Raw genomic sequence first — 12436 nt, forward strand, 5'->3', positions numbered from 1 at the left:
TGCGTAGACAAGCACAGGCCTGTTTGGATGCTGTGGGAGGAGACCCCACACGTACACGCAAACGTGTATGTACCTATGTATGTGTGTACGTATGTGTGTACACACACACAGTCGACCCTTGAACAACACAGGTTTGAATTGCATGGGACCACTTATTCGTGGCTTTTTTTCAATACGGTAAAACGTTGTAAGTATATTTTCCTTATGTTTTCTCAATATCAATTTCTTTTCTCTAGCTTACTTCGTTGTAAAAATACAGTGTGTAACACACATACCCTACAAATACGTGATAACTGACCGATTATGTTATCGGGAAGGCTTCCAGGCAACACTAGGCTATTAGTAGCTCAGTTTTGGGGAAGTCAAAAGTTCTCCTCGGATTTCCAACTGGTGGTCTGTGTGTTAATTAGCTTGACTGTGGGAATCCATCACAGTATATATGTATGTATATCAAAGAGTCATGTTGTAGATAGATTTTAACATGATATGGGGGAACTTGGCAAGGGTGTGCCCTTTCACTGCGCATTTACGTGGGGATCCTGGGCTTGTGGCCTGGGAAGAAGCGGTGCTCCATGAGAGGGACCCTGCAGGGAAGTGGGCTGGTTATGGGCAGAATGTGTCCTGGTCTTGTCCATGTCTGTAGGCTCTGTAGAGAATATCCGGACTGCCTAGTATCAGTAGTTTGGTTTACTCTCCATTTCTGTTCCTTAGCACGTTTGCTACCGGTTTATGAATATTATTATTAACCATAACAACTTCCCCCTTGTTTATTTTCATATTGTCTCTTTCTGTGTCATTATTTTATCCTCTTTATTATGTTCTTACTTCTGTATTATTCCAGCGTTTGTATTTTTTTTTTTCTTACTTCCTGAGAAGGAAACCGACATGACGGATCTGAGTCTTGCCTGTATTCAGCCGTGTCCATGTCAGTCTCTAAATGGACGCCTAAGCACTGATTTAGTTGAGTCCTACGTCTTCCCTCTTGTCTCCTCAAATCCTGTGCCTGCCGGCCGTGTGTGCCCTCCGGGGCCTCCACCCCATGTGCCCGCAGCCCAAATCTGTTCTCCAGTATCGCCACGCCCTGTCCTCCTCTGTGTATTTACAACCCCTGTGCCCGTGACCCATGTCCGTCATGGTGTTTTTCTAATCCCTCTGCCAGCAGTTCTTGACAGTCTCAAAAGTCTGCGTTCCCTGTGCCTGCACCCTCTGCCAGCCCACGTGATGCTTCATCCCTTTTCACAGTCCCATCATGGAACTCATTTCACCGTCTCTTCATCCCCACGGCCCAGGACAGTTCATGTGTTTCTCCTGGCAGGAGCTGAGCTGACCTTGGGGAGAGACATCTGAGTTGCCAGGTGTCAGAGTAGCAGACAAAGCCTCAAGTCAAAAATGAAAGAGTTAAGCCTATAATGACTTACTGTGGTGGCACAAGCAAGAGCCTTAGCCGCAGAAGTTCTGACTCCCCCACCCCCCACCCCGTTCTATTCCTCATCACCTGGGATGTTGTACAGATCACGGATCGGGTGAACACAAATGTGGGCTTGGTCTCACTGTTGAGGAAACCCCAAACAAAAGGTGTGGCATTTTCATAGACCCTTGGGCTGGAGGGAGAGTGACAAGTGCTAGGGGCAGGAAAGCACTGGGCACTGTGTCAGAGTTGGACAAGCATTTTCAGGGTTTTCCCGTCTTCTCCCCCTGGGAGGGGATCTCAGCAGAATCAACTGGAGAGGAGCTCATCCCCAGACGCAGATGAAGAGAAGCATGTGTGTTGTAGGAGATGCTGTCCTTCCCTGAGGTTTCTTATGCTGAAATCCAAGCACTTGCCAAGCACCAGATTCCTGAGTGGCACCATCATTTAATTATGAATGGAGAAATGGGATCGCACAAAGAACTTTAGGAGAATTGGTCCACAGTGACCACCCGCCATCTGCCCCACCTCCTTGGAGGTTCACGTCAGCCTTCCCTCGGATACAGATTTCTGGATTTCCTGAGTCTAATGAAAAAGGACAGTCATTCACACAGACACAGGACTCCTTCATGTGCCTTCTTCTCCCAGGAGGCGTGAGGGGGAGCCATAACCACCAGGTCAAACAGAGTCCTCGCCCTGTGTGACCTCTCCTTCCTGCCTGTCCTGCACACTCTCCCGAGGACCCAACCCCAGGAGGGCACCCTCAGGCAAGGCAAGTGAGGTGGTCTTGAACGACTCATTGGGGAGACTTCCATGAAGCCTGTCACAATGTACTCCGGAAGCAAAGTCACACAAAGTCCTAACCCCGACGGACACCAGAATCGATGCTATGGCAACACCCTCTGTGGCACACAGAGTTGAATGTGGAAAAGGAAGTATGATGAATTTCTGGGGCGCCTGAGTGGCTCAGTCAGTTAAGCGTCTGACTTCGGCTCAGGTCATGATCTCGAGGTTTGTGAGTTTGAGCCCCGTGTAGGGCTGTGTGCGGGCAGCTCAGAGCCTGGAGCCTGCTTCGGATTCTGTGTGTCTCTCTCTTCTCTGCCCCTCCCCTGTTCGTGCTCTGTCTCTCTCTGTCTCTCAGAAATAAATAAATGGGAAAGAAAATTAAAAACAACATCTGAATTTCCCATTTGACACAAGAGGAAGCCATTTTCAAGTACAAATTTACTTCCAAAAACCTAGGTTCTCCTCTACTCAATTGGAAGCTTCCCAACTGAGGGTCTGAACTCTTTTTACTTAATGTTTTCTTTTCAGGGCCCCACTCTGAACCCACAAGGATCTTAACTTCCAGTAAACGAGCTAATACTTCAGGCTTTCAGTCCCCACAGTGAAACTGAGCTGGATGCTGTCACTGCTCCTTCATGACTCCACACAAATCAGACTCTGGGGTTCCGTTCCTTTGGAATTTGAGCCTCATGTCATCAGGAACATTTAGAGCCCATGCCTTTCATCCTCCTCTGTTGTCAGAATACTGTTCAGCACTAAGGAGTCCTTAACCTGGTGAGTAAACGCACATCACAGCATCAATTGCCTCACTGTCCTGTTTCTGTGACGGCTAAATGTGAGGCTCACATTGTCCAGAAACCTGCCTGAAACGCACATGTGCTCCTCCTGTCTGTCAGTAGAGGCTCAGACAGGTGGGAAGCAGGCAGACTCCAGTGGAGGAGACTCAGCGTCCAGCGTGCCCGAGGAACGGTCAGTAAGGGACACTTCCCTCCCTCCCTGACCCAAAGTCACGTGACCTCTCAGGCACTTTAATCCAGTCAGCTTTGTGGTCCTCACTTGTAGACACTAGGAACTAATCCTTGTGCTTTAGCGTTTTCATGCATTTTTAAATAGTGTGTATATGGAGATAGACTTTTCAGAATGCTCATTTACTCTAGGAAAAAGAGACATGTCTGTGTATGCCTGTTTCATTCATAACCTAGTTTTCCTTGTTTACCTACACAGAAGTGTGCGGGTCCCCTGGCATCATGTACATTCACACTGTTGTCAGCTCATCAGCATCCTCCATGTCCAGGCTTCTCATTTTGAAACCATGTGTCAAACCATGGCGTATTTCCAGTGTCCTTCACTACACACCCTGCCCTCCATGTTCCCCCTTCTGTCTCTCAGATGTTGACTATGCTAGGACATTCAGAGGAATGTTATCCTATGCTAGGTGCCCCCTTGGGACTAGCTTCTTTGGCACTTTGTCTTGTGACCCAGTCATTGTTCCGGCCAGTGCCCACGTTGACCCGTGGGGCTCTGTGTCTTCTAGTCTCCTAGTTTTGGATCCATTCTTCCATCCCTGGCCATCAACTAGGACTTTCCCTTTTAGCCTTTCCTCCCATTGTTTCATATTGGTGTGATTTCCACCATGTCCTGTGGCCTGCCATCAGCCATGGACGGTGTCAGGCAGATGTCTCTGTGATCTTTAAGAGCCAGTCCACAGTGGAAAGGTGGAATCCTATCATCTGGGCATTCCTGACTGTAATCCATGCGAACATCTTTCTTCCAGAGCTGTCCAACAATTAACCGCCCCCACTAGCCTAGGTGGAGGGCCTCCATTTGCAATGCCGTCGGCACTCTGGGTAGTTTCCCTACTTGAAGATTGGTGTGTATTGGACATCGTATGGACTTTTGAATCTGCCTCGCCTATCTTCCCCAGGAGGCTGCTCCCGTGGCCTCTGTCCATGTCCCTAAAGCCACGGCCCAGTCCCAGCCTGGTGCCTTCCAGCCCCGCCCACAGCTTCCTCCAGCCTCAGCCCGGCCTCACTCAGTCTCCCAGGCACGAGGCCACTGCCACACCCTTACACCCACCATCCTTTTCCCTGTCCCACCCATCATCACACCCATTCCCAATCCCCTAATGCCTCAACTGGCTGCACCTCACCCCCAGGCAGGCTCTCCCCTCCCACCCGGCCAGTGTGGCACCATTCACTCTCAGGGCCTCTCCCCAAGTAGAGTAGAGCAGAGCTGATACTGGGGAGCAGGGGGGTCAGTGGGGGCCAGGGAAAAACCACGTGTTTCGCTGTTCTTAAAATATCCATTGGCACACAGCAAGTTTGGACATGGTTTTTCAAGGATTACAGTTTCCATTAGACTTTCCTCTTTTATAAAATTTCTGGGTTTTAATGGAAAGTTTTCGACATTATTTGAATCTCTGACATAGACTGGGGTAACAGATTGCCCTCCTCAGTGTAGTGACCTCAGCCAGTCAATTCGAGGCCTTTCTGGAGCAGAAAGCTGACCCATCTCCCAGGACTAGACACCTGCTCCTGTCTGAATGCTTTGGTACTGACATGTCCGTTCCTCCTGGGTCTTGAGACTGCCGGCCTTCATACTGGAATGACACCCCAGGTTCTCCTGGTCTCCTGTCGCAGACTATGAGTCTGGAGTTCCCTCTTGTCTGGCAAGAGTGGGGATGCAGAATCGAATACGAGAGACGCTAATGTCGGGAGGAGACAAGAGCCCCTAACAGGGCTTTCGTTTTGTCGCCGTATTTACTGAGCTCACAAGCTATCACCCACGTGGTGAACGTGAAGAAAACAAGATCTCACGCACGTGAACGTGGAGAAAACAATCAGACAGTAATCGTTAACTTGTGTGTGTAAGAAGGAAGGGTCCGGGGGGCGAGTGGTGTTTGTGATCAAGGTACATTGGCGCCAGATGGAAAGTAATTTCCTGCAGGTGACATAAAAGTTTTTTTTGTGATTCCATTACACCATCTCTCCAGCTGTCCTTGGGCGTTTTCGCCCCGTGGTGGCAGCTTTCCGCTCTAAGCCTTTTTCTAACGCGTTTGTGTAAGTGGAACCTATTTCCCCACAGTCTCCAAAGCTCAGACCAGCCCAGGATCTTCCAAGTGGGTTGTCAGGCTGGCAAATTGCCTCAAAAGGACCATTTATGCCACCTATTTCTCTGTCATCTCTATCTGCCTATGTGTCTATCATCTATCTCTCCTGTCTTCCTCGTGTATCTATTGTCTACTTACGGAGTGTCTTCCTCTTATATTGTTCCATCCTCTTCCATACTTTGTTAGTGATATATAAATTCAGATGCCTTTGAGGTAAATGTGGATCACATCCCTTAATTGTTTAGTTTTCTAAGTATATTTTAAGTTCACGGTTGTCATGTTTGTATCCTGGATTCTTTGACAGATTATATTAATTTTGAAAATAGAATGTAGTTTAACTCTTTTACCTGTTTTTTGCTCTCTCCTTCTGAATATTTTGTTTCAATTGCGGATTGAAAGCTATGTCAAAGATGCACGTTTTAGGAAACACATCATTTTATTTTAATCTCACGAACAATGAAATGTCATTGAAATGTTTGAAATGTCATTGAAATGACATTGAAATGTTTCCCGTCATCCTCTCAAGTGAGGGCACCTACTGGTTTTCCCATATGCAACCTCAGTTTGCTAATTGTCAACATTTTGATTATTTAATATCATGACTGAATTGGATTTATGTTTTGGAAGAAAAGTTTCTGTAACAGTGGGAAAACATATCACCAGCTGCCTGAGCAGCTCAGTGTTCTCTACGTTAGCTCAAAGTCCAGAGTCCAGCATGGCCAAAATTAAGAGTCACAAGGAGGGAATCCTGGGCCCACCGGACCTTCTGTAAATGTTCATGGTACCCTTTATGCCCCAGAGAATGCCCAGGCTGCAGTGCAAGGCATAGAGACTCAGACCTGCGAGGCTGAGCAACTGTCCAATGTCAGGTCCTCCTGGAAGCCTATGTAATGCCTGTGCTGGCCAGTGACGCCCCCTTCTGGTCAGAAAGCACCGTGCAACACTCTGTCTTGTGACCTCCCCTGTGAATTGCAAAGCCAGGTGTGCGGACTTCCTCGGGTGTGGGTGGAACACATGGCAGAAGGTCAGCCAGGAGGAGCTGGCCATAGTCGTCCTGGGAGCTCAAAGGATGCTTATGGATGCCATCATGAGATCCAGCTCAAAGTGTGTGTGTGTGTGTGTGTGTGTGTGTGTGTGTGTGTGATGCAGTGGTCAATCCAGGAAGAGAAGGTTGGATACCAAAATCACAGGTTGACCTAGAGTGGTTAGTTTTCTGAGGCTTTTGCCTTTATGGCTCTGGTGCACATACACTACTATTTGCATTTTACCTAAGATTCTGCCCAATTAAGAGTCAAATCAAAAGTAAAAATGGATTTCATTGGTTAAAGTCATCCGGGCTCTAACATCCATTTAGCCCAGTTGAACTCTTTTAATTAAAGAGTGAAGCGGCATCACTCATATGTGAAATAAAACAGAAGAACATAGGGGAAAGGAAAGGAAAATAAAGTAAGATAAAATCAGAGAGGGAGGCAAGCCATCGGAGACTCTTTTTGTGTTTTCTTTTTAATTTTTAATGTTTATTTTTGAGAGAGAGCGTGTGCAGAGGTGGGGAGACACAGAATCTGAGTAGGCTCCAGGCTCTGAGCTGCCAGCACAGAGCCCTATGCGGGGCTCGAACCCATGAACCCCAAGATCATGAACTGAGCCAAAGTCAGACGCTTAACTGATTGAGCCACCCAGGCGCCCCCGGAGGCTCTTAACTATAGAGAACAAACAGAGGGTTGCTAGAGGGAAAATGGGTGTGGGGATGGGGTAAGTGGATGATGAGCTTTCTGGAGGGCATTTGTGGGGATTAGCACTAGGTGTTACATGTAACCAGTGAATCACTAAATTCTACTCCCAAAACCAAGACTGCACTAATTATTAACTAACTTGGACTTAAAATTTTACAATATATTATAAAAAAGAAAAAAGGGTATCTTTTTACCTTTGTCAGCTATGATATTTGAGAATCTAGAATTAAATAGGATTTCCTGTACAAAGTTCAACTGCTGACATTAGTTTCTAATAAATGTGACATCTCTATGTTTAACACAGACTGAACAAAGCAAGTGTTTACCTTTCAATGCCCTTGTCAAATGACCAGATTGCTCCTATGTGGCCCCACTCACATAGGAGGAATTTAAGGATCATGCACTAATTTCCCATTCAACAACGTATTTAGTCATTCTCTCTCCCAAGAAATATAATTATGACTTAGAACATCCATCCATACCCTGACCTTGAATACCACATCGCTGCCTAGGTGTCCATTTGGGACTGTTTTTCTGAGGTGTACAAGGACCGAGGACCGAGATTGTAATGGAACCGACCGGAAATCCCCGTGCCTCCTCCCATGTGTAGGAGATTGTCAGATGGGGGATGGTAGCAAACTCTGCGGGACAGGATACAGCTGCTTGGTGGCTGAGCGATTACAGGTGGGAGAAGGTTCCTTTCCACCATCTTCTCTGCAGGCTCATGGGAGGGTGATTGTTAAGGGAGCGTAATTTAATCAACACGAGCCAATAAGGCTTCACCCACTTATCTCCTGAAAAACAAGCATTTATTTGCTGCTTACCATTTCCAAGCAATTAGCCAATGTTCACGTTGACATGTGTAGACTTTACAGAATATATATTATTTATGCAAGTAAAAACTTTGCACAATTAACCAATTGCTGTTTACTTCTGTTCCTCCCCTTTGACACAAAAACTTCCTGAAAAGTCTGTCTGCCTTCAGTTGGAGCTGTAGTTCATCCAGTTTCTTGGTCGTTTGCCATTTCTCTGTGTGGAAGCACTGAGTTTGTTTCAAACTCCTTCTTCTGTCGGTGCATGTTTGGATATTTCCAAACGCATCTTTACCTAGCGTCCACACGTGAATATCTTTGGGCAGATGTACTTTAGAAATAAACAGAGAGTAAGGGATGGGATGATAGAACCGTGAGTATCAGGCATTTTCACAGGGTCTCCAGGTGCTCAGCCTTGTTTCCACCCTTCATGCCCGACTGGCCACTTCCTCTGGCCCTTTCAGGCTCCGATAGCTCCCCAGTGCTCCTTGGTGCTGACGGAGGAGAGAAATCCTCCCAATATCCAGTAACAAACCTAAAACTCTCCAATAACATCATCATAGACAGCCAGCCTTATAGCTCAGTATTCTCCAGGTCAAGTTGAATGCCATATGTCATGAACACAGCCAGATAGATGGCCCCTCCACATGTCCAGATCACACATAATGTCCTACAAGGGGCCGTGAGGGAATGTTTGTGGCTGAGTGTGTATGTGTGCAGGTGTGTGCATTAAAGCCTGCACTCAGATCCCTGGACTGCTTCCCAAGACCTCTGTCCCTTCTTGTTCTTCCTCTTGGAAGCTCGGGCTCTGCCTGTGAGACAAGGGACTTTGCCGATGTTGGTTGCCCTCTGAGGTGGGATGTCCCTGGCTAAGTTGTTGAGCCGGTAGATGTTTTGTTCAGGATGATCCTTTTCCATCTCCTCTCTGTATTTGGACTGGTGAATTAGGACTGCCTGGGCGGGAAGAACAAATTCTGTTTTCCTGAGGTTGAATTCAGACTTAGGATGGTGGCTTTCTTGGAAGACTCTCCACTGGTCTAACGTGATTGGTTGCACTGGTGTCTCTTCCACGTGGTCCTCCACCTCTGGAACTTTGATGCTGGGGTCTGTGTGAGCCCCCCCCCCACCCCCCCTTGGGCCACAGCCATGTCTGCATGGTCACCCTGGAGTGATGTGGTCTCCCCACTGCCTGGTTCACTCCCATGGTCTCTTTCCAATTCACTCGTCTGGGTGTCAAAGAAGACATAGGCATGTTGGCTCAGGGCAGAAGTCACATCACTGGTGTCATCCATTTTGTACCACTGGCCATTCCCAGCTTTGATGTAACAGAAGTGATGTCCGCTGTGACATTTCCTCCCCGGATGCACCGGCGCGGCATAGAGCAGGTAAATTATCAATCCCGCCTTCTGCTCCGACACGCACTGTCGCAGGTCAAGGCGCACAGGATATTGCACTTCCTTAGCCAGTTTGCTGCCTGTGGAATCTGAGAATTATTTCAATACCAGCATTAGGTCCTTGGGGCAAGTGTACAAAGTTAACGTCTTGGAAGCAGGTACCTTGTCTAGGCAAGTACTACAATGATAGGCATTTTCACCATCCAACTTTTCAGGCTTCACCAACTGGAGCAAGGCTTGGCTCACACTCTGAGCTGCCCTGCCATCCAGGTAAGGGTCAAAAGTGCTGGAAACGCCAGGGCAGTGGAGACACTGGATTTGAGACCTCCAGTACCCTCCAAAGATTTGCCAGATGAGGGTGAGGTCCTCAGAGGGGCTCTTGAAGTCTTGTCCTCACGCAAGCGCGCTTGCTGCATTGGATCCAGAGTGAATATCAGAAACTCATGGGTATCTTCCTGCTTGTGTGTGTGTGGAAGGCAGCCAGCAGTTCTGGCGGGGCCGGATCACATCTCCAGGGCGGCAGAGGGCCCGGGTCACGTGAGCCTGCAGAGCACACAGCACGCAGAATGGCTGCCTCCCACAGCTTCGGGAGTGCTCCTGGGACAGCATGTAGCCGGCGAGGGGTGGTGTGTACGTCAGACACTGCAGGGCCGCATTCGCATAGCACGTGTTCCCCAGGTTCTGCAGGCCGGCCCCAACCACAGAAGGTCTCCTCCAACTCACGGGTTTCTTTGCGGGGGGCAGACCTATTGACATGGGAGCCCAACCGTTAGGCAGGTTGCAGAGTGTCTGCGATGATGGTGATGGCTTCTGAGGTAGAGTGGGTCCCCTGTGCACTTCAGCACCACCTATATTTGAGCAGCAAGATTTGAGTTTGGGAAAGACGTTGAACTGAAACTCTTCTTGGCAGTAGGACAAAACAGCCCTCATGTCTCCAGAAAGAGCTTTCATAGGATCTCCCATGTGGAGCCTCACGTTGCAGAGCGATGCTTCTCTCAGGAGACCTGTCTCAGAATGATAGCTGTGGCCCTCTCCCCAGCCCCTTTATTGCTCGCCCCACCCACGAGACTAGGAACACGTCATCCAATCAGCCACAGGCTCGAGGTGGGATTAAGGGTTTTAAGGTGTGGTCACTCTTCTGCAGAGAGACCACTCAGCCCAGCCTGTCTCCTTCCCCTGCCTCCCTCAATGGATAGACACACATTTCAGCACTTTCTCCACCTCCCTCATTTCCATTGCTCCCTTTCTGGACAGACTGACTTGAGAGTTTCCAACTTCCCCGTGGAAGTCCTTTTTGAGTGTCCACTTTCCTTTCAGAGTAATATCAAGTGAGTCAAGCACTGATGGATATTATTTTTCCTAGGATGTGGAAGATCATTTTGCCAATTGAGCTCGGGTGTCATGTAGGAGGACTTCTTCCCCACCAGCCAGAATGTGTGTGGCACCAGCAAATTCTTTGGGGATGATTGCTGTCCATCACTGTGCTTCTAAACTTCCTGAACTCTCTCCATATGGTCCGTATATACAACTATCATGAAGGTTTTTATCAACCTATTTGTCTATCAAGGTGTGGCCTAGAAATGCTAACAAGAGACATCCTGTGGCTGGTTTCATGCTTTGTAAAATCTTTTTTTTTTTTTTTTTTTAGCTCCCTTCCCAATATGAGTACATATCCTATATCCATCGTTTATTTGCCATATTTTAACTGGTACTACTGGGACATTACACTGCAAGGTAGTTTTAGGTTCACTTGTTTCAGGACACGTTTGTTTTGGATTTGTGACATTGATACACAGTTTGAGGTTGGAATTTGGAAATGCAGGGAACAGTGCGCCCTCATTTAAGCTGTGGCTGTAATGTGTCAGTATCTCTCACTCAACCAGGTGTCAGAACGGCAGGGTCCACCGAAATTGTGTTTTTCCCCCTCTATTGTTTGTTTGTTTTTATTTTTTTACTGTTTGTTTATTGAGAGAGAGCCCACGTGGGCAAGCCGAGGAGGGGCAGAGAAGAAAGAGAGAGAATCCCAAGCAAGCTCCATGCTGTTAGTGCAGAGCCCAACGTGGGGTTCAAACTGATAAACTGTGAAAACATGACCTAAGCTGAAATCAAAAGAGTTGGATGCTTAATTGACTGAGCCCTCCAGGCTCCCCTTGTTTGTTTGCTTTTTGACTTCAAGTTTTTATTTAAATTCTAGTTACTTAACATGTAGGGTGAGATTGGTCTCAGGATTAGAATTTAGTGATTCATCACTTACATACAACAGCCAGTGCTCATCACAAGCGCCCTCCATAATTTCCATCACCCATCTAGCCCACCGCCCCCCCCCCCCGCCCACCTGCCCTCCATCAGTTAAGTTTGTTCCCTGTAGTTAAGAGCCTCTTAAGGTTTGCTTCTCTCTGTGTGTCTCTATCTCTCTGTCTCTCTGTCTCTCTTTCTCTCTCATCCCTTCCCCTGTGTTCTTCTGTTTGGTTTATTAAATTCGATATATTTTTGAGTGGACAAGAGAATTCTTTCACACATGTTACGATGATCAGGTCCTTTTAGAAAACGAGTAATGCTGGTGCACCATGTAATTTGCAATGACCAAAAAAAAAAAAAAAATCATATCTGGAAGTCATAACACTTGGGAAGAGGAGCTACAGTTTAAGAAGAGAAGACACCAAAGTCTGTTTCTCCTCTTTGGTAAATAGAGGCCAAGAAATATAGGAGCACTTTGCCTGGCCCTTGTCACTGACTTGGCCTCAGAGGGAATGTGGCCTGAATAGCATCTTGATTTTGACTTCTCATCTCCAGACTGTGAGAGAATAACGTTCTCTCCTTTGAAGCCACCAAGTTTTTGGTAATTGCTTATACAACCTCTGGAGATCAATAAGATGTCTTAAGTGGAATACCCTTCATGATATTTCATTTTTGTAATTGAAAGAGTTCAAATTGACTAAATGGATTTTGGATCTTGAAGACTTAATCAAAAGAAATTAGTTTTACTTTTTATTTTATCTAAATTGAGCAGAATCTTAGGGAAAATGCCCACAGAGCAGTGCACATTAGCCATAAAGGAAATAGCTTCAGAAATATCCACAAATATGAGTCAACCTGTAGAAATATTGGTATCCAACCTTCTCTTCCTGAATTGACATTGGCATCACACACACACACACACACACACACACACACACACTCTTAAGTGAACTAAA

At 47.1% G+C, this 12436-nt stretch overlaps 1 long non-coding RNA gene and 1 pseudogene across 4 annotated transcripts in view; one reads left to right on the forward strand and one right to left on the reverse strand.

Annotated features, from left to right (window-relative positions):
- LOC122217302 overlaps positions 1-6755 on the forward strand; it is a 28399-nt gene extending 21644 nt beyond the window's left edge. For all 4 annotated transcript variants that reach the window (XR_006201387.1, XR_006201384.1, XR_006201386.1 and 1 more), the window contains exon 3: positions 2723-6755. This is a non-coding gene — a long non-coding RNA (uncharacterized LOC122217302). The remainder of the gene's footprint in view (positions 1-2722) is intronic.
- A 1822-nt stretch (positions 6756-8577) lies between these two features.
- LOC122217233 lies at positions 8578-10172 on the reverse strand (annotated as a pseudogene).
- Positions 10173-12436: the final 2264 nt, after the last annotated feature.

This window comes from Panthera leo, chromosome B1, assembly GCF_018350215.1.
Source record: "Panthera leo isolate Ple1 chromosome B1, P.leo_Ple1_pat1.1, whole genome shotgun sequence".
Classification (NCBI taxonomy): Eukaryota; Metazoa; Chordata; class Mammalia; order Carnivora; family Felidae; genus Panthera; species Panthera leo.